The sequence below is a fragment of the Vicia villosa genome, unplaced genomic scaffold (assembly GCF_029867415.1).
Source record: "Vicia villosa cultivar HV-30 ecotype Madison, WI unplaced genomic scaffold, Vvil1.0 ctg.005936F_1_1, whole genome shotgun sequence".
NCBI classification, from domain to species: domain Eukaryota; kingdom Viridiplantae; phylum Streptophyta; class Magnoliopsida; order Fabales; family Fabaceae; genus Vicia; species Vicia villosa.
The window spans coordinates 14,305-41,080 of NW_026706699.1; the positions used below are offsets into that span (position 1 = coordinate 14,305).

Below are 26,776 nucleotides of genomic sequence, written 5' to 3' on the forward strand. Positions count from 1 at the left end.
TTATTCAACTTAGTACAACACTAGGTTCCCCATAGCCTCCTATTGGGCTTCGTGCAAAGAATCTCCCTAGTTTAGGTTAGGACATAGAGTATGGTTTCCCGGTGAAATCGCTCTAAGAGCTCAAACCAACTATACCATGCCTCCCCTTGGGCTTTGTACAAACGAGTGACCCTCCCATAGCCTCCTCTTGGGCTTACAATGCAAGGACCCTGGATTGTCCCTCCCATAGCCTCCTCTTGGGCTTACAATGCAAGGACCCTCGGATAGCCTCCTCTTGGGCTTCGTACAAGGACCCACGGGCTTCTTATAAGCATCCCTAATATCCAAACCAAATACCCTAGGAGATTAGACATTTTTCATCTCTATGCTAGGAGTATCTCTTATATATCATCACAAACAATCAATCAATCAAACTTTTTCTTGCCACAAGGCTGGCTAATCAATCAAACTTTTTTGCCACAAGGCTGGCTAATCAATCAAACTGTTTTACCACCGTACTGGATGATTAATCAAAGTTTTTGTCACAAGGCTGACTTCATTGAAACTTTTGCCACGAGGCTGGCTGATTAATCAAAACTTTTTGTCACAAGGCTGACTTCATTGAAAGTTTTTGCCACAAGGCTGGTTAATCAAACAAAAATCAAACAGATGTATGTGATGATATAGATTAGATACATCTAGCATTTAGACGACATTTGTCTATTTTCCTTTGCTTCCACTAGCATAAGTGGGAACTACGATTGCTCTGACTTTCTCAACATCCCTTTGAGAATACGTAGGCACAAGGTCGATCCTTGGCGAGCAAAACAAAACAAAAAAAACCATTCAAACCTTAGCACCCGTAGACCCCGAGCTACAGATGCTCTGATTCCCTCTAAGGGATATGTATGCAGAGGATCGCGATGATCTTTGCGAGCATAATCAAACAAACACCTTAGGTCCCACCTATTTCACAACAGAACCTCCACCGTAACATAGAATGAAAAAATAATAAAGAACCCTGTAGAGTACTACAGATACGTTGGGTGCTAATACCTTCCCTTCGTATAACCAACCCTCTTACCCAAGATCTCCCCCCACTTTTAGGTTATTGCAGCTTTTTTCCTTTTCCTCCTTTGGAAATAATAAAAAGTTTGGTCGAAACAAAGAAAAATCATTTTTTTTGAGCACTCGAGCCCAAAGAAGGCATCAGGTGTCTCATCCCACAAAAAAGAGGAACAAAACGGTTTTTCGCCCGCGACAAACGGCATGTGCAACAAAGCGAATGACCGCTTGGATTTGGATTTCCATTTATCTTGCCCACCTTGCTGCCTATGTTGATCCTTCTCCTTCTCGATCAGAAGTGCCTTTAATTCTTCTTGCCCCTTGGCCAAGTGAAAGATTATTTTTCGGAACTGGTTATTCTGAGCCTGAAGATTTTTGACAGATTGTTCAAGATCCATGATACTGAAATAAACAGCGAGGAAGGATGAGAGACCTATTGTAAGAAACCTGTTATGCGATGTTATGAATGCAAATGCAATATTTTCAAGGATCTTTAGGATTTTAGTTAGCAACATTAGAAAATGGTTTGGTCGCGTCTTTGTTTCAAGAACTCTGACTTTTGTCATTGAACGTCCTTTGAGAATCAAGCTCACCATATCGAGTGGGTCATCGCCTCTGATTCGGGATACTTCTGAATTTGAAGGTACATGGCTAGAGAAAAATAAATCCTCTTGCCCCTTGATAGGTATCGAGTCTCTGAATTGGAAGGTATGTGGCTAGAGGAAAATAAATCCTCTTGCCCCTTGATAGGGATTCAGTCTCTGATAAGGGCACCTGAAGTTGTGCGCTCTAAATTCCAAAGATCCTTGAAAGGGTTAGTTAAATCATGTTATGCTTATGATGTCATGATGTCATGATGTTATGCGAATGCAGTTCATTAGGCGTAGTGTGAGATAGTAAGGACAAACAAGTCCTTTTAACAAAACCTGTAAGGGAACGAAGGTTAGTAGCAAACACAAACAAGTCAAACAAGTCACACAATTTCCTTAGGCTTGTCTTGCATGGAGTTTAGATCATGTGCCAAGGCTAAAAATGCTTCAATTAAGAGTTATGGTCTAAAACATTACTGGTCCTCCTAGAAGATCGCAAGAAGCAGTTTTTTCTCAAAAGCCATATCAGCAAGATAAAATCTCCAAAAGCAAAAAAGCTTCGAAAGTGGCCTGTAGAGGACATCTTGAGATTTCCAAAAAGTCCTAGAACTTTGTCATATGATAAAAATTGAAGGATATACGAGGCTCAGAAGTTGGTCGATTTTTGAGAAAATGTATGAAAACCTAATGGGCCTAGAATTTTGTACTTTTTGATAATGGGCCTATAATTTTGAGATTTCCACGTGATTATTGAGCCAACAAGAGGCCCATAATCTATTTCCCATTTATTTTATGATTTTATTTCATTTATTTTTGAAATTATTCAAAATTAAATCAAAGAAAATTATAATTTAATAGAAAAAGGATTGTATGATTAAATCTCCAAATATGTTGATCAATTTTAAGGGTGCTAAACACGTGAGAATAATGGCACAAAATTAGAATTGGAATTTAAAACAAGAAAGATTTTATACAAAATTGAATAAAATCTCTTTGAATATTTTTCTACCAATCAAGCCATATTCTAACCCTAAAATGATTTCTTATATATACTTGAGACATTCAGAAGCAAGGGAGGACGGAAAATCTGAACGAAACCCTAGCCTCCATAACAAAAACAAGGCTCTCAAAGGTTCAAGAATTAGGGCACGAGGTTTTTTCTCCCACAGCCAATATCAATCAAATACAAGCATTGAATCATCCTCCTGAAGTCTCCAGGGGTCCTTCCAAACCATTACACAAGCCTGCCACTTCCCTGAAGTTCGTATGCCATTCTCACCAAAGGTAAGGTTTATGAACTTTCGAACTCATTGATCCATGCATTGTTAACCTATTTTCTGTGCATTGTTAGGCTCAGGGAGATATTCAAGAGTTTCTGGACGTATCACATGCAAGTTCTTGGACCTGAATCACGATCTGCCATTGTTGGCCGTGGTTCCACCATGTTCTTCGTATCTCAATTTACAGGCACTTTTTGTCAAAACTAACATCACCAATGGATTCGCAGGGGGTCCTTTACGTGATCTGGGTTATTTTCGTTTGTTTATCCACTTGATTTTACAGGATCGAAGACAAGGTTCGTCGGAGAAGGTGATTGGCGTGCACAGCGCCGGCGGTTCCAATTTGTTGGACTTTTCAACTTGCACACGTGACGTTTCTGAAGTGTGCTATTGGCCAGTCAATGTTCTCCCACTCTCTCTCTCTGTTTCCTATTGGTTCTCGCCTGGAGATGTGGACCCCAGCTTGACTGATTCCCCCATTACTTAACGTTATAATATATTATATGTTTTGATTGGGTTAATATCAATTAAATAATGCACCGCATGTGGATTAAGGAGAAGACTGGTCACAAACAGCACGCTGGTTTGGTTCCTAGCGTCCACTTTCTTTTTAATCAATTTGTTTGAATAATGATGCTTTCAGATCCCACACTCCGTCCCATACATGGCGCATGATACACCTTCCTCCCTGATGCCATTGGATCTCCCAGCGAGCAGATTTAACGCTCCTCAACCTGCCAGACTACCATGGACTTTCCAGGGTGTTCCACACACAATCTATGCTAGTTTTTTTTTGTTTTTATTTTTATTTATATAAACCCCTTTTCTTTCTTTTCCTTTTTCTAATAATTAGTTAAAACTAGGTTTTTGATAATAATTGATTAATAATTTTAATTTAGTTTTAATTAATAATTTTAATTTAGGTTTTGATTAACCATTTTAATTTAGATTTTAGTTAATTTAGTTTTAATTAATAATTTTAATTTAGGTAAATAATATAGGGTTAGTCGACTAAATAAATTAGGTTTATAACCAATAATTAATTTTAGATTTGTTAGCCTCGATTTCGAAAACCTTTTTTTATTCGCCTTTTCATTCTCCTTTAATTTTGTCATGCTTTTATTTTCCTGCCCAATTCTTCCTCTATATTGTATTTGCCCTAATGCCTTGTAATAGCTTAGTTATATTCCTTCTCTATTTTGCCTCTATTTATCTGCAGGTTTTTATTGTAATAGTTTAAGTTTACTTTCCTGCCTTTATTTTTCTGCCTACAAGTGTTTATTGTAATAGCGTAGGACTTTTAATTTCTGCCTTTAATTTTGCTTATATTAACTGTGTGGTTAGTAATAATAGGGAGTGCAAGCCTGCTAATAAATTTAGTTTGCCTAAATTATAAGATAAGTATAATTGAACTGAATCACATGATTGGTGCACACACACACACCTTTAGGGTAACCCTTTTGTTGCTTGTTGCCTTTATGTGAATTTCAAAATAGTCAAGTCCCTCGATTCTGAGGATACCTAAAGCAAAACCAATGTTGCCCTAAGTTCATTATCATCATCAATTTTGTCCCTCGAAGTTGCCTTGGTAAATGATGATTGTCCTATTGCTAAGGTATCCTCGCATGATGCCTAAAAAGATTAATGACTATTCTATCCTTCCCTAAAGACTACCTACCTCTACATGGTAGGGACAGTTTTATGGCGAATGATATCTCGATGACCCTTCAACATCCAATAAATGGACTTCCTACCCTCCTATGGTATGGATAGCCCTGAAAAGCTAAAAGAACAAACTTTAAAACTTAGGGTAGTTGCTTGCTCTAAAATTCAAAATATTTTCCCACTCTTTTTCAAAATCAAATTCAAAAAGACTACGCTTATTTACAAGCTAAAGTTCTTATTGAAATTCTTTTTTCTATTCACACACTACACTTCAAACATTTTTGAAAACAAAAAGTGAGCTAAGCAATTAAGAGCCCATGGATAACCATGGATACAAAGGGTTCTTACACCTTCCCTTTGTATAACTTACCCCCCGAACTCAATCTCTTTCAAAAAGGTTTTTTTCTGTTCTTTTAGTCTTTCTATAAATTGAATAAAACAAAAGTCGATGGCGACTCTTGCTATCTACACATTTCTAAATGTCTGTTCTCCCACCGAATTACAATACGCATCTCATATTCATTTCATATCTTTACACTCATCTTCTATGTTCATCTTTTTATGCATTTTTGCCTCCTCTTCTCTCTTTTCAAAAACCCTAAAGCAAAACCCAGTAATCTCAAGTGTTCTTCAATGACTTCTTCATCAAATGTTCAACAAAAGGTTTCGTCTTCTCAACAAGATCAACAAAAGAAATTTGTCTCCACTCCTTTGAAGACCTGTTTGATTCCTTATAAGGATTTGGAAGTTCTCTGCGAACTAATGGTTAATTTTGAAAATCTGCAAGCACACGTTTTCAACTTTAAAACAGATATGTTGGTTCAAGGATGGGCAAACTATTTTGAACGTCTAATAGGACCTGTTTATCTTGATTTGGTTAAGGAATTTTGGACTCATGCTACATTAACTCCTACTACTATCATCTCGTTTGTGTTAGGGCAAAAAGTTGCAATAACTGAGAATATGATAAGGAAGTTGCTGAATCTCCAAGATTTGGGTGGAGTAACTGGTGCTCTTCCTGGAAGAACTGATTGAAATACAGTCTGTCCAGAACTATTTACTTCTGGTAAAAGCTCTCATCACACAACAGATCTGAAGCCTTCTTACAGAGTTTGGGCAAAGATCATTCTGGGATCTCTCTATCATAGAAAATCCACAACTTCTGCAACATATACAAGTCAAGATCAGCAGTTTATTTTGTACTGCATTGGAAAAGGTACGAGAGTTAATCTACCTCATATTCTTTTTCAACATCTGAGGACTCATGTGAAAGAATCAAGAGAAGCAGAACGTCTGAAATATCCTAAGATCGAGAAGAAAAACATTCCTATGGGAAGATTGTATCATACATTCTGACTGAGAGTGGTCTGATTGATACTCTAAGAGCAGCTGGCTCTATTCAAGATATGACTATGGTTAGCGGAAGTATTATCAATGCTCATTCTCTGAGAAGAATGCAGCTAATTGAAAAGTGGTCACTGCTCCAAAAGTGATTTCTTATATTCTGACGAGGAGAACTCCAGTTGTTGACTTCCCTCTGATTTTCAAGGAAGAACTATCAGAATCTTCCCAACTCTATCTGGAGTCCTGTGTTAGAGAACAATCAGATATTGATCATGCTTGGATTTGTGGAAGAACTCTTCCATATTTAGATGATCTAACCAAGAAGGATAAGAAGAAGAAACAGAAGAAGAGAAAGGCTGATGGTGAAGGTCCTGCTACAAAGAAATCTAAGAAGCAGAAGAAACCTTTATGTATTATTATCTCTGACTCTGGACCTATTAATAGTTCTGAACGAGTATCAACAGTTAAACCTGCTTCTCTCAAAACCCTAGAACTTCTGAACAGCTTCAGAAGCTTATAGAAGATATTGATAATGCAGACACCTCTAGTTTACATTCTATTTCTGACCTTCCCTCCCAGAAAAAGCCAACATCTTCTAAAAATCCACTTCTTCCACCAAATCCAAAGGAAAACGCCCTCTTCATTCTGAATCAAAACCATCCTCCCCTATTCTTAAACCAATCTCACCTCTTTCTGACCCTTCATCTATCTCCACAGCAGAATCATTATCCTCTCTCTCTCCTCTTCAACCACCTCTGTTCTGTTTTCTAGAGAACCTGAACCATATCTCATTCTTAACCCAGTCTCTCCAATCACCCGTCTCACAATCAACCCTCCTAAACCTTCTGTTGATATGCGTTTTGAAATATTAAAGTATAAGGTCAGAGAAGGGTTAGATGCTATGAAGGTTTCTCATGATTCCAAACTGGATCATGTAGCTGCTGGAAAGCTTTGGACAGCTTTTGCTGAGGAAATGCAGGCTGAGTTTCTGGATCTCTAGAACGATTGTTTGACTGCTGCTCCTGGTCCTGCTGGACTAATGCTAGAGTTTGGAAGTGGAAGTTATTATCATCTTATCACTGACTTCAGGCCTCTAGAAGAGAAGCCTTTCGTTGATGAGATGGAAGTTGATAATTCTTTGGCTCAGGTTGTTTGGAAGCCATATGCATACAAAGTTCTGACTGGAGATTTTCAGCTATTGTTTAATTGGTTCAGGGAGAACCCTCTGGAAAAGGATTATGATATGGTATATCCAGAAGTTGTGTATCCTCCAGAAGTTGAACCTCCTATCTTTAAAGGGCTTGCTGCTGAAGAAATTCCTATTGAGGAAAATATAGAAGATGCTCAAATGATTGAGGCTGATGCTGCTCATCCAGTTCTAGAAGATAACTCTCTTGCTTCTTCTGCTGGTCCTTCATATTCTGTTATGATGAACACTCTGAAGGAACTCCAACAGAATCAGGCTACCTTGGCTAGTCGCCTAGAGAAGCAGGATGACACCAATGAGGAAATCAAAACTTGGATGAAGGAACAAGAAGAAACTGAAGGAGTTAAAAACACTTAGAAAGGGGGGATTGAATAAGTGTAACTTAAAACTTTGGATGATAAAAACAATGAACACAATTATTTTTATCCTGGTTCGTTGTTAACTAAACTAGTCCAATCCACCCATGACAAGGTGATTTACCTCAACTGAGGATTTAATCCACGAATCCAACTGATTACAATGGTTTTCCACTTATATAACCTCTAAGTCTTCTAGAGTCTACAGATCACAACTTGATCACTCTAGGAATCCTTTTACAATCAATGTAAAAATAAAGTTTTCAAGAGTTTGTTTTGCTTCTAATAAAGCTGTAATCACAAATGTGATATTTCTCTTAAGTTCTAAGCTTAACACTCACTAAATATTACAAGAGTTTGTGAGGTTGAAGATGAAGCTCGTAAGCTTTGATTTTGACAGCGTTTCAGTATTATGCACAAGTGTTCTACTTTGCTTCTGATCAGAACTTCTATATATAGGCGCTGAGAGGAAATGACCTTTCGGGTGCATTTAATGCTATGCGTGTAAAGTACAATGTTCCATTTAATGTTTCACACTTTTGTCAACTACCTCGAGCCATGCTTTTGCTGCTTTTACTGACTTTGCCTTTTGTAGCTTCTTACGTTCCTTTTGTCAGTCAGAGATTAGACTTAGTAGCCTGTCATCTTGTACTTTCTTCTGGACTCAGATTTGTAGATAAACAACGTTTGAATATCAGAGTCAATCAGCTTGGTGCAGAGCATCTTCTTGTCTTCTGACTTTGAAGAGCTTTGAGCGTGATACCATCAGAGCTTTAGAGCTTCTGCTTCTGACTTCATGTTCTTCTAATGCTTTACAGTGCATGTTCTGATTCTGCTTAACCATCTTCTGATGTCTTTCCAGAGCATGTTCTGATGTAGCCATCCAGAACCTTCTGAGTTAGTGCTTCTGAGCGCTGCTTTGTGCATACGCTATATATATTTCCTGAAATGGAAAATGCAAAGGATTAGAGTACCACATTGTCTTATACAAAATTCATACATAATGTTATCATCAAAACTAAGAATATCGATCAGAACATTTCTTGTTCTAACAATCTACCCCTTTTTGATGATGACACAAACATATATAATTGATATGAATTTGTGTCCAGAATATCAGATGAACAAAGACAATTACACAGATATAGCATAAGCATATAATCAGAGTGTGTGAATATGTCTCCCCCTGAGATTAACATTCTCCTCCTGAAATTAATACTAGAAGAATTTATAAATAAAAGACTTCCCTGAGTATTTTTCCATTTTTGTCGAGACTTTCACTTTCAATAGAACTTCAGAACATTCAGAGCTTCTCTTTATTGCTTCCATAGGACAGCTTCAGGGCTTTGAATTTCTCTTTGTAATTAATTGAATCAGAACAATCCTTGCTTCTGATCTTGAAGCTTCAGAGCACTAAGCTTGCTTTAAATCTTTAGGAGTTTTAGAATTGCTTTTCCCCATGTATTTGCTTCTCATGTTTAGCTTTTTCCAGAATATCTCAATCCTGCAAAAACTTAACAAAGACAGAGAACTTGCAAATAATGTTAGGAATGTTGAGACTTAATCCCAGCAACTGATATAATAAATCAATTCAATTATCACATTTCTCCCCCTTTTTGTCATAACATCAAAAAGCATAAAAGATTCAGATGAAAAAGACACACAGAGTGAAGAAATAAAAAGATAATTTTTCATTGATAAACATCAGAAGATACAAAAACAGATGCAATTCAAGCAGATGCAAAAAAAAAGAACACAAACTAAGACACAATACAGACTACGACTGACTAAGCATAGAGGCTAAGACGGCCAGAATGTTCTTAATCTCATAAGTGTCTTCAACTTGCTTCTGAATTACTTATTTCTGATCCTTCATGAAAGATCTGAACTCATCATGAGTATCCTCATGCTGGTCTAGACGAGAAGCTAAACTTGCTTGTTTTTGTTGAAGCTTATCCAAAGTGTTCATCAGAACGGAGACAGAAGGTCCAGCAGAAGTAGCATCAAAGCTATTGTCCATAGCAGGAGGATTTGCATCAGCTTCAACCATGAGAACATCTTCATGATATGCAGGAGCAGGAATCTCAGCATCTGGATGTTCAAGAGCAAGAAGTATTTCAGCCAGATTCTCTAGAGGTGTTGGAGCAACAGGTTCAGGTGGATATTCAACTTCAGGATATACCATACTTAATGCTTTAACAGAGGGGTTCTCCCTAAGCCAGTTTAATAGGAACTGAAAGTCTCTAGTCAGAACCTTGTAGGAGTGTAGCTTCCACACAACTATAGCCAGAGGCTGCACTTCTTCAAGCTCATCAACAATAGTCTCCTTCTCTATTGATGGCTTCCAGTTTGTTATTGGATCATAGTATTTACCATCACGGAACTCCAAAAAGTAATCAGAAGGTCCAGGAGCATCATCCAAACACTTCTTCTTGATATCCAGAAAATCAACCTGAATATCTTTCTCAAAGATTCTCCAGAGCTTGCGTGCAGCAACATGATCCATCTTGGAGTCATGAGCAGCTTTTAGAGCATCTAACCCTGTCTGTACCTTATACTTTAATATTTCAAAACAAATATCAACAGAGGGTTCAGGAGGGTTGATTCTGACACGGGTGAAACGAGAGTCTGGGTTAATAATAAAATAGGGTTCACGTTCTTTAGAGAACAAAGCAGAGGTGATAAAAGAGGATAGATAGGATGAAGAATCTGCTGTGGAGGTGGATGAGGGATCATTTATTGGTGAGATTGCAGAAGGAATGGAGGTGGTTGAGAATATATTTTCAGAAGGGATTGGTGGAAAGACAACATTTAGAGGTTGGGGGTCAAGAGTAGGTTCAGAATGAAGAGGACAGTGTCTTTTAGTGGTGGTGGAAGAGGATGGAAGATAAGAAGGAGGTGGTCTTTTCTGAGTGGGAAGGTCGGAGGTAGAATGTAAACTAGAAGTGTCTACAGTATCAATTTTCTCTATGAGCTTCTAAAGTTGTTCAGAAGTTCTAGGAACTTTGAGAGAGTCTGTTGATACTTGTTCAGAATTAGTAATAGGTACAGATTCAGAGATAACGATGCCTGAAGATTTCTTCTTCTTCTTGGCTTTCCTTACATCAGAACCTTCTTCACCAGCTTTAGTCTTCATCTTCTTTTGTTTCTTCTTCTTATCCTTCTTCTGTAACTCCTCCAAGGATGAAAGAGTTCTTCCACGAATCCATGCAGGATCAACAGCTGAGTTGTCTTTAACACAGAACTCCAGAAAGAGCTTAACAGATTCTGATAGTTCTTCTTTGAGCAAAATAGGGAAATGACCAACAGGATTCCTTCTTGTTAGAACATCAGAAAGAGCTTTAGGGGTTGTGGTTACTTTCTCAATAAGTTGCATTCTCCTCAGAGGGTGAGCATTCAAAATGCTTCCACAAACTACAGTCAGATGTGCAGAGCCAGCTGCTCTCAGAGTCTCAATCAAACCACTCTCAGTCAGAATGTCTGATATCAATCTCCCCAAAGGAATTGTTCTTTTCTTCAACTTAGGATTTTTCAGACGTTCTTCTTCTCTTGACTCTTCAACATTTGTCTTAAGATGTTGAAACAGAATGTGAGGAAGATTGACTCTCATGCCTTTTCCAATGCAGTACAGGATGACCATCTGATCTTGACTGATGTAGGTTGCAGAGTTTGTTGATCTTCTATGATAAAAGATCCCATAATGATCTTAGCCCAAAACCTGTAGATAGGCTTCAGATCTGTGGTGTGAGGAGAATTTTTACCATTTGTAAACAATTCTGGATTAATCTTCTCCCAATTAGATCTTCCAGGAAGAGCACCAGTAATTCCACTTGTACCTTCAAGATTATACTAGTAGAAGATATGTGCGCCCGCACGGGTAATTCAAATCTTAAGATGAATAATGTATTACAAACGTATAAAAAGAACTTTAAAAGTTCGAATGAGTAATGTTAAATTAAGATTCATAAAATATGATATAGATGTAATGAAGCTATATATAGTAGTTATTTTATAAAAAGAAGAAGATGGAAATGCAATAGGTAAAAAGTGTCTTCAAAAGAACTTTGATTGTATATTATATTTTAGATTGAAGTGTTCTAAAGAAATCTAAAATTAGTAGAAAATAAAGAATTAGGAAAACTAATATTGAATAAAAGTGTTATTGAGAAATTAAACATCGAGTAATAGATGTATGAAATAGTTCAAAGTAAAAAACAATGTTTGAATTATTCAAAGGGTTAAAATTGTAGGCAACTATGTATATTTACTGGGATACACAAATATGAATGATTAATAACTTAGAAGTGTTATTGTTTTAAATAAAAAAGTATTATGGTGATAGCGAGCCATGAAAGTAATAAGTTTTAGTGATAAAATTCACAAGAAAGATACTATGGTGGTAGTGTCCCGTAAAAATAGTGAGTTTCAGTGATAAAATTCACATAAGAATGCGGGTAAGTCAAATCTTACTAAAATCACTAATTTTTATAAGTTAGGTTGTTGGTGATATATAATTGTTATTATAAAATCACTAATTTTTTATTAATTGGATCTAACTGGTTGTGTCCCGTGTCATTTTATGAAAGTTCTTTTAATGATTAGTAAAAACTTATTATTTACTTGATCTAATTGGTCGTGTCCCTTGTCACTTAATGAAAAAACATTTGAGATATTTACAGGACCAAAAACATTTGAGATATTTAAAGCATTTTATGTTTTCATCATTTGCTTTTACCTCTTTGATAAATAATTCTTTTTTATCTAAGTAGTTTATAAAGACAATTTTTTTTAATAATCGATCAATAAACAAATATTTTGCTTATGTATAATTTATTTTTTAAAAAAATAGAGAAACTCTCACAATCATTTTATACAACGCAATTCACAATTGGTAGTCATGAGTAAGTTTAATACATAAGCTTCACCTATCAAATATTAAATAAATATTACATAATAACTTCTTGTTCAATATTCTATAATACAATAGCAATCATGCCTTCTTAGTGTAGTCATGCCTTCTAAATGGTAGCCATGACATGAGTAAGCTTAATACATAAGATAGCCTATTTGGAATGCAAAAACACACATATATTAATGAGCATTTGAGAATGTGTTTCCCAACACTTATGAAATTGAATTCACAGCTTGGATGACCAATTGTACAAATTCATTCATAGTGTACAGATCAATAGTCTTTTCTTCAGTATTCTTTTCTTCCGTTTTTCTTCTTCTGCCACCTCTTCTTCTTCTGCCTCCTCTTCTTCTTCTGCCTCCACTTTTGCCTATTCAACAACTCTTTGTTTAGCATAAGTTAATTTTATCCGAGAAACTGAAAAGAATGACAAATAATACACAATTGGATGAAATTGAAAAGAATGCATCAACACATTTGTTCAATATTCTACATTAAATAAATATTATATAATAACTTTTTGCAACTGGATAAATATTATATAATAAATATTAAATGAATGAGAGTTTACTGGTAAGTTTCAGAAATTCAAAAGAATGCATCAACACATTTTACCATTTATGAACAGAATAGACATTTTTAATAATTTTTTGAGCCTGGTGAAAAATGAAATCAGAAGTTAATATATATATATATATATATATATATATATATATATATATATATATATATATATATATATATATTTATATATATACACTAGTACAAAAATGTTATTTTACACCCGTTTTTTATTAAATTTATACCCATTATTTTTAATAAAAATCGGGTGTATATCCACAGGGTGAGAAATGTCTAACGAATTTATACCCGTTATTTTTAACAAAAATCGGGTGTAATTGGGCGTAATTACATTTTTAATTACACCCTATTTTAATAAAAATCGGGTGTAATTGGGCGTAATTACGTTTTTAATTACACCCTGTTTTAATAAAAATCGGGTGTAATTGAGCGTAATTACATTTTAATTACACCCTGTTTTAATAAAAATCGGGTGTAAATGGACTTAATTACGTTTTAATTACACCCTGTTTTAATAAAAATCGGGTGTAAATGGGCTTAATTACGTTTTAATTACACCCTATTTTAATAAAAATCGGGTGTAATTGGGCTTAATTATGTTTTAATTACACCCTATTTTAATAAAAATCGGGTGTAAATATGTTCTTAATTACCTCCTATTTTAGTAAAAATCGGGTGTAAATACGCCATTTATGAATGAACAATTATATCTATTTACACCCTATTTCATAAACACCATTTAGTTATATTTTATTTTCAGTCATAATATTGTAAATACTATAAAATCATACACATAAATATCATATTTTAACTAAGTCAAAATATTTTTAATATTAACCAAAAAGTATACAAAATCATGTACAGTCATAATATTTCAAGTATTATAAAATCATACACATAAAAACTATATTTTAACTAAGTCATAACACTTTTTTCATATATAATTTTACGCCATGCTTGACGATTAGCTTCGGTGTTCTCTAGTCCAATTGAATCCAACCGCTTTCCACATGTAGCATTAGATTCATCCATGGCCAAAATACCACGTCCTGGAGAAGCAATTGTTTTCTGTATGCAAAAAAACAAGACACAAGAAATTATTACAAGAAAGAGCCACATGTATCAATGGTAACCATACTGAGCCGTTGATAGTGCCCCTCCGAGAATATGACGAAAATGCTCGTTCAAGAAACACAAACACAGAACGAGGACTATCAAAATCACTAGTTGTCTTAGAAGACCTATTCCTTGAGTGAGCTACAGTATGAGTATCTACACAATAATGTTAAACCCATTAATTTATTATCGTTTCCTCTTTCTCATAGAGATAACTTAGTTATATAAACTAAAAACAAAATCCAAAATTCTACATTTCTTAAACAAATAAGAAAAGGAAAAAGAAAAGGAAAGAACAAAAAAATAATCAGGCATAGAAATTACTAGTGTGATTAGATGAAGATGCAAAATGGTGGGCTGAACTAGTAACACTTCCATTACTTCTCAACCATTGTGGAACTAAAGCAGGTTCACTTTTCACAAACCTCTTTTGTAGTATTTCTTCCAGAAGCAGCCTAAGTTTGCTCACACCTATCCCACTTCTTTCTTGCTTTGATAATGGCCTTCCCAATTTCTCCTTCAAGGGTGCAACATCTTCTATCTCTCTAAAGCTTCCTGCCTGCAACAAATGTTAAATGACTTAAATCACAAGCAACCAAAGCCTCATTAATTTATTGTTTCTTTTACCAACAATAGTACTGAACCTTGTAATCGGGGACTTTAAGATACTCCGATGAAACCAAAAGCACTTTTTTATTGCACGAAGAACTTTAATGCCGACCATTTCCTTCCTCTCTCGGTCCCAGCACTCTAAAACCTGTCCAAAAGTTCCTTCACCCATTTTGCCATGGACCTTATCTGTAATCAGGAGTTGCTAAATTATCAGGAGTTGCTAAATTAGATGCTGAGATGGAGCATTGACGGCTGAATTAAAGTTGTTTCCAATTCCAATTTATTTATTCTTAGACTTTGAAGTAGCCCATTTAAAGCCACAGTTTGCTTCTGGATTAGATGCAGGGACCTGTAAGGAAGAAAACATACAAGTATTCCTCACTTAGTGCATTTGGTGATACACAAATTATAGAATAAAAATGAGTTATAAATATTGTAACTACTTATTCGGTCTCACAATAAGTGTTTTAATTGAGATTTTCATATATTTTAAAATAATATCTAATATTAGTCAAAAAAAAAAAGATAATACTTAATTGTGTTAATTTTAATAATAAAATGAATGTTATTTATTAAAATAATCTTATTAACAATAAATATTAGAATTATTACATGAATTAAAATATAATAAATAAGGATAATTTAGTAAAAATAATAATAAATATTATATTGGTATTTTAAAGTGATAAATAATTTGAGACAAAGAGGGAGGAAATAATTACTAAAAGAATTAATGCTAGAAATTAATAATACCCTCTTAATATGTCTCAAAATGATTATTTTGTTTATGTAATTATCTTGAAACCAAAACAAAATTGTCAAATGTCTACAATATAAGAACACAATTGGAATGATTTTTTTTAACTTACACATAGAAGAACTCCTTTTGATGCGGAGAATGAATGCAACTTTGGCTGCTTCCATCCAAGGTGCAATTCCACCTGATTGACAGCAGGAGGAACTCTAGCTATGTTCAATATGTCTTGAAGTTTCTTTGTAGTGACAGCAGGAGGAACTCTAGCTATGTCCATCATTATTATAAATATTATATTTACGTAGAAGATGAGTGGTTTTTTGGTGTTGGAGACCTGAATACGATTCTTCTTAATAGAATCAGCGATATTGATGTTGTTCACACACACAAGAATAGCTGCCCAAAGACCAACAGACACACACAAGAATAGTTGCCTGCAAAGCCAAAACCAATCCATTAAGTACCAAGACTGTTCAAAATTTATCATTTAAATCATTATTTAGTAAATTGGTACCTAGTGTATGAAGTTTTCATTTTGAGATACAGTTTGAACTTCAGAGCCTTCTAACTCAGTTTCACATTTTTCCAAACTGCGACTTGTATCACAGATTAAGAAATAAAGTTAATAATAAAACATTTCACTGTTGGAAAAACCGAGCAATGGAAATCATCACTACCAACAGAGTTATCCACAACAAACAACAACATATCTGAAAAACTCATAACCAACCCAAAAGCCCTTGAAGAAGCTTCAACCGACTACGAAAACCTCGTAAATGATTCACCAGCTGCGGTGTTTCGACCGACAACAGTAAATGACATAGCAACTCTCATCAAGCTGTCTTAGTTAATTGTAGTTCAGGAAGTGTTGCACCTGGCCAACAACTTACCATGTCAAGTCCTGTGAGAACAAGTGCTCAGCAAACTGCCATTGACACCCTGGATGAAGCTACAAAACAAAAAGAAAATGCAGATCACTATAAGGTTAATTGATCATTTCAAGATTTTACTTCACTTTGTTTGAAAATTCCACCTTTCTTTTTCTAACCGATGATGTAATACTGTTTATTTCATAGAACTCCGGATTTGATTTTGAAAGCAATGAGACCTACTTTGAAGCTGGTTTGAAGTTTCTGCAAGGAGGATCTCTCTTAGAAACTTGTCACAATGAGATTAGCAAGTACGGGGAGATGAGTCAAATGCAAATTTATGCCACAGCTGCCAAACTTTTCAAGTATGTGAAAAATATTATGAAGCTATAAGTAAATTTATTATTCTTTAGGATCTTAGATTTGTTGTTAATTAAATTATTGGTCAAAGTACATTTGAGAAAGAAAAATAAAGGTTTGTGCACCTACTTTGCCTCGTTGTTACAATTTCATTGCTTGTGAAACTAGAATTTCAGTGGAACTGAACACTTGATGTTTTGACTTCATTAAACCCCTTTTCTTAGAGTTTGAAGATATAACTATAACAATGATAAAGAAACTAAATGAAAATATGCAAAGTATAAGGGAGAAAGTTCAAATAAGAATGAGAAAGGAAAGTAACTACAACCATATATGTTTTTGTAGGAGGATGCATCATTATGGTTTGTTTCCAATACTCTTTTGATAATAGCATCATCATGTCTTCTCAAAACCTCTTTATGACAAACTCGGTGACAAAAATAAAATTATGATAACTAGGAAGTAGTATCCAACCTTAATGGTGTGATTTTCATTGAAACATAGTAATACACATTGTTCAAAAATTTCGAGTGGGATTTATGAAGTACTTTTGAGTTTCCCAAGTACTAACTGAAGCAGGAAAATATCAATATATACTGCAAATTATTAATTTTTATCAAGCAATGTGCACTAATTTGCTTGCATTATAGTTGAAGCACTCAAGTTTCATTAACCTATTGCAGAAAGAACACTTTCCACAAAGTACAATACCTGAAAAAATTGCAATTCGTGACCGAAAATTTCCAATGGCATCTCAAAGGTGGTTGGGGTATTTAATCCGGTAAGACATTCATGAGCATTATGAAAGGAATGTTTATATCACACAACAAATTACTTCATAAAAAATAAAAAACCATTCAACTTTCCACTAAATATAACTGGTTTTGAAGAATACCTATCGGCTTCCATGAGATCCCAAGTCTGCTATACAAATTCTCAATATGAAATTCGAAATACGAAATACGAATCGAGAAGTTCTATTTTCTGCTGAATCACTGAAACAAAAACCTAAAAAACAAAAATATATATTAATGCCACAAACAAAATTGAACTTTTTAATTATGCGAAGGGCTAAGATTTACTCCTCCAATTTCGTATAAAGAAGTCCTTTCACTAGATACATGACACATTCCTTGTGCATATGTAAATAGTTCTTCATCACTGGCAGTAACTTGGGATTTAGATTTTCAACAGACACTACTCAAAGGGACAAGAATCTATCAAACCTTATACTAGAAAATAGATCTGTTTTATCAGTAAACCATTCTGGGATATCGCGGACAATACGGACAATGAAGTGGTCCACGTCAAAAATGTCTTCAAATTTCCTATAATTATAAAATGCACCATCATTGTTAGGAATCCACGATCAGAAAAAAGAACAGCCAAAATGATTTTATTGAAAAACTGAAGAAGAGAATCCTCTCTTAAGAGGGTTTCCCCTTGTACAATTGAACTATTGTACGGTTTTTTCTAAATTAATCAAATCTCAATCCTCTTCTACTAAAATTATAAAATTGACTGAAAAGAAATTAAAAGTTAACACATTTTTCCATTAGCCAAGAATAAATAAAAAAGAGAAAATCAAAACTGAATAAAAAAGAAGAAAGAATCGGGGTGGAACATTTCATCGAACACCTTGCGAGAAAGGATAAAATCTGTATTTTTCTTCATTTGAACTGGTAAGCGCTCATCCAATTTAGCTTTAGGATGTTGTATACTAGCTTTAATTTTAATTTAAACCAAAATCTGCACCGAAATTGAATCACAATCAAACTGTAGTAGAACCCGTAATTGAGTCGAAAACGTAAATTAAATTCAGAAACAAAACTCTAATTGAAATCGAAACAAACAAGTACAGAAAAATTGGCTCGAATGCAAAATATGAACCTTGAAAAAGCTCTGCTCGAATCCAAACTCCGCACTGAGTCGAAACCTCCAAACTCGAAGCAAAACAGAACTGGTTTCTGAACAAAAAACCTTCGTGAATACCAAACATAGCCGTGAAGCTCAAATAAAACCGCGAAACCGAAATTGAAACAATTCCAAATCAAAAACGGAATCTGATTGTTGGTTGTTTGTTTTATCAATTTTTTCTGAAAAACTAGATGAAGAATTTGAGTGTATTGTTGTTGTTATGTGAGGAAGATGAGAGAAAAAAATAGCTTTTGGAAAATAAGCATTTTTGTCGGGTTTAGATTCAAAGTCTGAAGAAAACAATAGTTTTAAGAGTAAATATATAAAATAGATAGTTAAAAAAGTGAGTCAATAAAATAGAGTTTGGGTTGTAAATGTGTTTAGAATAATATTAATATTTTGAGTAATAAAATTAAATAATTTTTTTAATCAATTTAAATTTACACCCGTTTTAAATTTAACGGGAGTAATTGGGATTTGATAATAATAATATTTTTAATTTACGCCCATTATTTTCAAAATAGGGTGTAAATTCTCACGTGCTATTATTTAAAATGATACTATATTTACAAAATTGCCACCATATTTCTTATTTACACCTTTTTTAGTATATCGGGTGTAAATTTTAAAATTATATTGTTGTTTCTACGCTAGTGATATATATATATATATATATATATATATATATATATATATATATAAGGTTAAAGTGTAGATTACCGTGGTTTGAGTGTCTAATACAATTTAACTATCGTGGTTTTGTCATGAACAACTACACCAATAGTTGGTTAGCATTGTGAGCAGAATTTGAATAGAAACTGAATTTGACTTGGTCAATATGAGCAATGTTTGTGGACATCACTCCCATCTTCAAGAGATCTGGAATAAAGATGACATATCAACTATAAGACATTGCACATATACAGATATACGTAAACCAGAATGAAAGAATGATGCTAGTATGAGGATAAACTTTAAGAAGAGACGTGCATGCTTATGAATTGCAACAAAAAAATTGAAGCAATAAAGTAAAATTCTCCTCAACAATAAAAGAGATACATGCTTACTAATGCGCTCTGCTATGGTTATATCTCCTCTTTCAAAAGAGACAATGTCATGTTTGTGGTGGTCAGTTTTCTCACTTTTGAAGCACAATTGAAGTTCAAAAGAAGCATGTCTCAAAAAAATAAATCAGTTACAAACTACAGTATCTAAGATTGACAATTTTAACATCATCAATAAAACAAAACAAATATAGCTAATTACCATGAGGGTATCGATTAATTCTTGGTAGGATAAGTTCCTCAAAACATGGCAGTACTTGCACAATGTCATCATCCTTTATGATTTCTTTGTGTCAACGAATATCAGTCTCTCCATTGTAGAGAATTCCATTCAATTTGTAATGCCCGATAGGCTCAAAACTCGAAATTCATAGTTTTTGTCTCACCTCATTATATGCCATAGAACCTAAATAAGAATTAGAATAAGGACATCTGCACAGCATGACCAGCCATCAACTGCACAGCATGACCAACCATCATCGTTTTAGATGAACATACAGGAAAAGGTTAGAATCCATTTGAAGAAAAGCCATTTCAACAACAAACAAAAAATAACTTTATGTAGCAGGGTATGGTTTGAATGTCTATGAATGTAGCAGGGTATGGTTCCCACAAGATGTCTTAATAAAATACCACCAAATAATCCACGACATGTAAACCATAGAAAAGCATCACATTGAAACAGAAAATATACAATCCTTGTGGTTTCTCATTCAAAAAAGTCACCAATAAAACATTGAAAAGATAAACACAATAATCAATAAACCGTATCTGAATTTTCTCCTTTGGTTGAAATCGAAACTACAACCAACAAACAGATCTCCATCTTCTTCACTTCAAACCGAAACCAGAACCCACAAGCATATCTACGAAATAATCTTATTACAAAAAATTCACTCATAGACTCCTTTGCGCAATGAGCATAAGTTCTGATCTACTTTGTTCCGTAGAAGGTAGTTGACAAAACGTGTAATCCCATGAGTCGGTGCCAAAACAATTACGTCAGAAATGTATCGATCCGCAGTAATACTCGTTCCACTTCCTTGTCCACATAATTCATTGCTTGTCCAATAAAAAAATCTTGTTGTAATTTCCATTTTTCTTCAGTCTAATTGTACCAAAAGCAGATACTACTTTGTAATAATATATTGTTATAAACAATTTAGTTAAAAGTTTAAATCGAAGAATAAAAAGCTGAGTTATAAACTGTTAATGAAACAATTCAATACCAATTCACAAGCCAAAATCAAAGCCTCAGCAGAAAATCAACACAACAACAATGCTATAGCGAAAACTCTAAAAACAGAAGAGAAAGAATTAAGAAATTGGTTAAGACATTTCACCGAACACTTAGAAAGCAAGATTGATAGCAAAATTTTCTTCTCCTCGTCGCTTCAACATGTGACTAATCCTCTAATTTAACTTCATAATTGCTTCATATGTATTTAATTCAAACCAAAATCAGCTCAGAATCATAAGCTATAGCAAAACTGTAATGATGTCGAAACCGAAAAAACAAAGCTTTACCATACTTAGATAAAAATCATACTCAAAGGACATGGCAGCGAGATGTTCCTTGTCCACCACTAACGACTCAACTCATTGAGCTTCCACCAACGTTGCTGCACACCCCACATCCGAATTTGTCGTCGAATCTGCTCGTCATCACCAGACTTAACAAAAAAGTTATTGACTGAAATACACACTTAGAGCATAAGATATTGTCCCATCTGCACAAAATATGTTAAGAAGCTCCTCAAAATAGGCTACAGTTAGAAACATCGCGTAACCTAGAGTTTGACACACCACAGCCAAACAAAGACTCCCTCTGCAGCACCACAGAATAGCGCTTTCCGATGATTGCTTCAACCTAGAGTTTGACACACTGTAGCCAACTTCTTCGCCATATTGATAAAGTTGCTGAACCCAGAGTTTGACACACTCACAACCAACTTCTGCATCACTTATGTCTTTTAAAACACCCTGAAACATGGTAGAAAAAATAAACCACAAACATCAGTTCAACACAAAACGGTTCATTAACACCACACAAAAAGTAAATACATAAGAAAACCCGAGCCAAATCAACTGGTTGCAATAATCCCTAACAACAAAAAACTCATCTCACTAAGTGCTCAGGCCATAGCAGCGAGAATGAAGTTGGAAAAAAATACATGTGAAGCAACCAAAGTAATAGCAGCTGTGAATCCATCGAGAGAAGAGATACAAAAACAATACCTGGTGGATAAAAGAACCAAAGAAGAAGAAGAAGGACATATCAGAGAATAAAAGAACAAAAATCAGAAAGATCTCACCTATTCTGAATAGCAACAACATCAGAGCCATAAACAACAACCGCTCAACAACCGTTTATCAGCATCACCGAATCGTCACATGCAACACACAGCTGAACCATTAACGACTTCCACAAACATCCAACAACTCAGTTACACAAACAACATCACCGAACCTGCTTTGATAAAACTGTGAGCCACCATTTTTGATCCCATTTTGAAAATGCATCGGTGCCTGGGGTTTGGAGAGAAAGATAGACATATGGTATTGGAGAGAGAAACAGATGTGTGAAATAAAAGGAATAGAGGTGAAAAATTAAATGAAAAGTTTAATACATATTGTATTACTTTACCCGGGTAAAGAGATGTGCAAATAAAATTTGAAAACATGAGGTGCCACTTGTAACATTCAAATAATCAACTATAAAGCCATTACTAAGAAATTGAGCAAATTTCCAAATCAACTATAAAGCCATTACTAAGAAATTGAGCAAATTTCCAAAATTGCCCTTTTCATAAAAATTAAATACACTGCAAAATGTCCTCTTTATCAACTATCAACTATAAAGCCATTACTAAGAAATTGAGCAAATTTCCAAAATTGCCCTTTTCATAAAAATTAAATACACTGCAAAATGTCCTCTTTAGTAATTAACAAATTCACCCTTAGACCATTTACAATGGGGTGTTGAAAAAATTATTCAATAGTTGAATGTCTACAATGGTTTGTTGAATGAGGTGTTTAATGTGATGTGGATTAATTGGTGTTGAAAAGATTCAACATGTTGAATGAGAAAAAAGTGAGGCCACATGCAACACTTTACACAATTTTATTGGTTGTTGTGATTATTTAGATTTTATTTTCTTTTAATCATTTAAAATTAATTATTTCATAGTAAATAAATTTTTTATTTATTTTTATTTTTATCAAAATTCATTATTTTTTTTCCTCTATAAATAGAGACTTGGTTCATTTGATTTGGACTCATAAAAAAAATTCACTTTTAATTGATAATAGATATTAATATATAATCATAAAAACAAAACTTTAAAAGAAAATAAGAATATGATGTGGGGTAGGGTGTTGAATTTTATTAAACAAAACCATTGTAGTGAAAAAAATTGAATAGGTGTTGAATTATTAGGTGGAAGAGAGAGAAGATGATGTGGAAGATAAAAAGTGAAAAAGTAGGGTGTTGAATAATGTAACCATTGTACATAGTCTTACATTCTCCTACTTTTGTGAAATGATTCACCAAGTGTTGCAATTTAATTGGTCCTACTTATTTTATAATAATTTCCTCCAACAAAACAACTCTTCCTCCCTGCTCTTCCTTATTTCATAAACATTGTGCTTCATTTCTCTCTCCCCTGCGGAATTCAAAATGCTGTACTTTGGTTTCTCAGCTTTAGATTTTCATCTTCATCCTGCTCACAGGTGATTTTCTTCTTCATCTATCTTTCCATAAAGTGCATTCATACATGTTCCTTAATATTTTCTGCAATGATATTGCTCTGTTGTCAAAGTTGGGCGTTTATTCCCTTCTTTTGTATTATGGGTGTTGTTAAAAGTGTGGAAAGATCTTTACTTTGTCCGGTTTGCATCATTTATTATAAGCTTTTGGGTTTTGTTTCAAAATTTTATCTTTATTTGGTTTTTCTAAAGTTTTGATTTTTCTTTGTGTATTGGTGTCATTAACCATTGTTTGTTGTAAACTTTTCCGTTTTTATGCAACATGCTTTTCTCCAGATAGGACTGTTCTTCGATTTTATGCAACATGCTTCTCCCTTTAAATATATCCATCCTGCACTTACATGCCCTTTTAATATATCAGATAACAAAATGAGTTTTATATATATATATATATATATATATATATATATATATATATATATATATATATATATATATATATATATATAATTGAATCAATATTGCACTTACATGCCCTTTTAATATATCTCATAACAGAATAAATTTAATATATATTTGAACCCATCTCTTTCCATCCTTTGTATAGAACTACAGTTGTACCTATTATATGCCCATGTCTATTTCATTATTACTAATTGTTTCATTTATACTTTACTTATTAGAAAAATACCACTTGCAGGTACTATTTCGCTCATCTCAAGATTGTGAGCTTCATTGGAATTGACTTCTGCAGTAGCTATAGCCAAGCAGATCACATACTAGCTCGGCAGTTTCAACAACTTTATTATATAGGTTCTACAGCTAGCTCTCTTTTGTTTTTTTCTTGCTTCAACCATACTGCTTTTCCTTGATATTCGTGTGTAGTCCTGTCAATTTCCTAAGACAGCTAAATATATTTTCCAATCCTGTTAGTATAAAAATACATAAAACACTGCTCCAACCTTGATTATTATTCTATGTGTGTCATTGGAATGGGTAGGAATAGGATTGATATCAAGAAATTGAGCAAATTTCCAAAATTGCCCTTTTCATAAAAATTAAATACACTGCAAAATGTCCTCTTTAGTAATTAACAAATTCACCCTTACATTCTCCTACTTTTGTGAAATGATTCACCAAGTGTTGCAATTTAATTGGTCCTACTTATTTTATAATATTTTCCTCCAACAAAACAACTCTTCCTCCCTGCTCTTCCTCATTTCATAAACATTGTGCTTCATTTCTCTCTCCCCTGCGGAATTCAAAATGCTGTACTTTGGTTTCTCAGCTTTAGATTTTCATCTTCATCCTGCTCACAGGTGATTTTCTTCTTCATCTATCTTTCCATAAAGTGCATTCATACATGTTCCTTAATATTTTCTGCAATGATATTGCTCTGTTGTCAAAGTTGGGCGTTTATTCCCTTCTTTTGTATTATGGGTGTTGTTAAAAGTGTGGAAAGATCTTTACTTTGCCCGGTTTGCATCATTTATTATAAGCTTTTGGGTTTTGTTTCAAAATTTTATCTTTATTTGGTTTTTCTAATGTTTTGATTTTTCTTTGTCTATTGGTGTCATTAACCATTGTTTGTTGTAAACTTTTCCGTTTTTATGCAACATGCTTTTCTCCAGATAGGACTGTTCTTCGATTTTATGCAACATGCTTCTCCCTTTAAATATATCCATCCTGCACTTACATGCCCTTTTAATATATCAGATAACAAAATGAGTTTTATATATATATATATATATATATATATATATATATATATATATATATATATATATATATATATATATATATAAAATTGAATCAATACTGCACTTACATGCCCTTTTAATATATCTCATAACAGAATAAATTTAATATATATTTGAACCCATCTCTTTCCATCCTTTGTATAGAACTACAGTTGTACCTATTATATGCCAATGTCTATTTCATTATTACTAATTGTTTCATTTATACTTTACTTATTAGAAAAATACCACTTGCAGGTACTATTTCGCTCATCTCAAGATTGTGAGCTTCATTGGAATTGACTTCTGCAGTAGCTATAGCCAAGCAGATCACATACTAGCTCGGCAGTTTCAACAACTTTATTATATAGGTTCTACAGCTAGCTCTCTTTTATTTTTTTTCTTGCTTCAACCATACTGCTTTTCCTTGATATTCGTGTGTAGTCCTGTCAATTTCCTAAGACAGCTAAATATATTTTCCAATCCTGTTAGTATAAAAATACATAAAACACTGCTCCAACCTTGATTATTATTCTATGTGTGTCATTGGAATGGGTAGGAATAGGATTGATATCAAGAAATTGAGCAAATTTCCAAAATTGCCCTTTTCATAAAAATTAAATACACTGCAAAATGTCCTCTTTAGTAATTAACAAATTCACCCTTACATTCTCCTACTTTTGTGAAATGATTCACCAAGTGTTGCAATTTAATTGGTCCTACTTATTTTATAATATTTTCCTCCAACAAAACAACTCTTCCTCCCTGCTCTTCCTCATTTCATAAACATTGTGCTTCATTTCTCTCTCCCCTGCGGAATTCAAAATGCTGTACTTTGGTTTCTCAGCTTTAGATTTTCATCTTCATCCTGCTCACAGGTGATTTTCTTCTTCATCTATCTTTCCATAAAGTGCATTCATACATGTTCCTTAATATTTTCTGCAATGATATTGCTCTGTTGTCAAAGTTGGGCGTTTATTCCCTTCTTTTGTATTATGGGTGTTGTTAAAAGTGTGGAAAGATCTTTACTTTGCCCGGTTTGCATCATTTATTATAAGCTTTTGGGTTTTGTTTCAAAATTTTATCTTTATTTGGTTTTTCTAATGTTTTGATTTTTCTTTGTCTATTGGTGTCATTAACCATTGTTTGTTGTAAACTTTTCCGTTTTTATGCAACATGCTTTTCTCCAGATAGGACTGTTCTTCGATTTTATGCAACATGCTTCTCCCTTTAAATATATCCATCCTGCACTTACATGCCCTTTTAATATATCAGATAACAAAATGAGTTTTATATATATATATATATATATATATATATATATATATATATATATATATATATATATATATATATATATATATATATATATAAAATTGAATCAATACTGCACTTACATGCCCTTTTAATATATCTCATAACAGAATAAATTTAATATATATTTGAACCCATCTCTTTCCATCCTTTGTATAGAACTACAGTTGTACCTATTATATGCCAATGTCTATTTCATTATTACTAATTGTTTCATTTATACTTTACTTATTAGAAAAATACCACTTGCAGGTACTATTTCGCTCATCTCAAGATTGTGAGCTTCATTGGAATTGACTTCTGCAGTAGCTATAGCCAAGCAGATCACATACTAGCTCGGCAG

General features: G+C 33.8%; 2 long non-coding RNA genes across 4 annotated transcripts; both read right to left on the minus strand.

Annotated features, from left to right (window-relative positions):
* Positions 1-12,378: 12,378 nt before the first annotated feature.
* LOC131642855 (uncharacterized) lies at positions 12,379-22,378 on the minus strand. 3 transcript variants are annotated; one of them, XR_009296060.1, is made up of 5 exons: positions 21,911-22,378; positions 21,222-21,402; positions 19,875-20,128; positions 19,329-19,487; positions 12,727-12,815 (listed from the first exon to the last, which is right to left on the minus strand). It is a non-coding gene; the product is annotated as an uncharacterized LOC131642855 (long non-coding RNA). The 3 variants fall into 3 exon arrangements; XR_009296061.1 differs by having other exon boundaries at positions 12,379-12,768; positions 19,875-21,402; XR_009296059.1 differs by having other exon boundaries at positions 19,875-21,402.
* LOC131642856 (uncharacterized) lies at positions 17,370-18,881 on the minus strand. Its single transcript, XR_009296062.1, has 4 exons — positions 18,582-18,881; positions 18,330-18,440; positions 17,918-18,019; positions 17,370-17,699 (listed from the first exon to the last, which is right to left on the minus strand). It is a non-coding gene; the product is annotated as an uncharacterized LOC131642856 (long non-coding RNA).
* Positions 22,379-26,776: the final 4,398 nt, after the last annotated feature.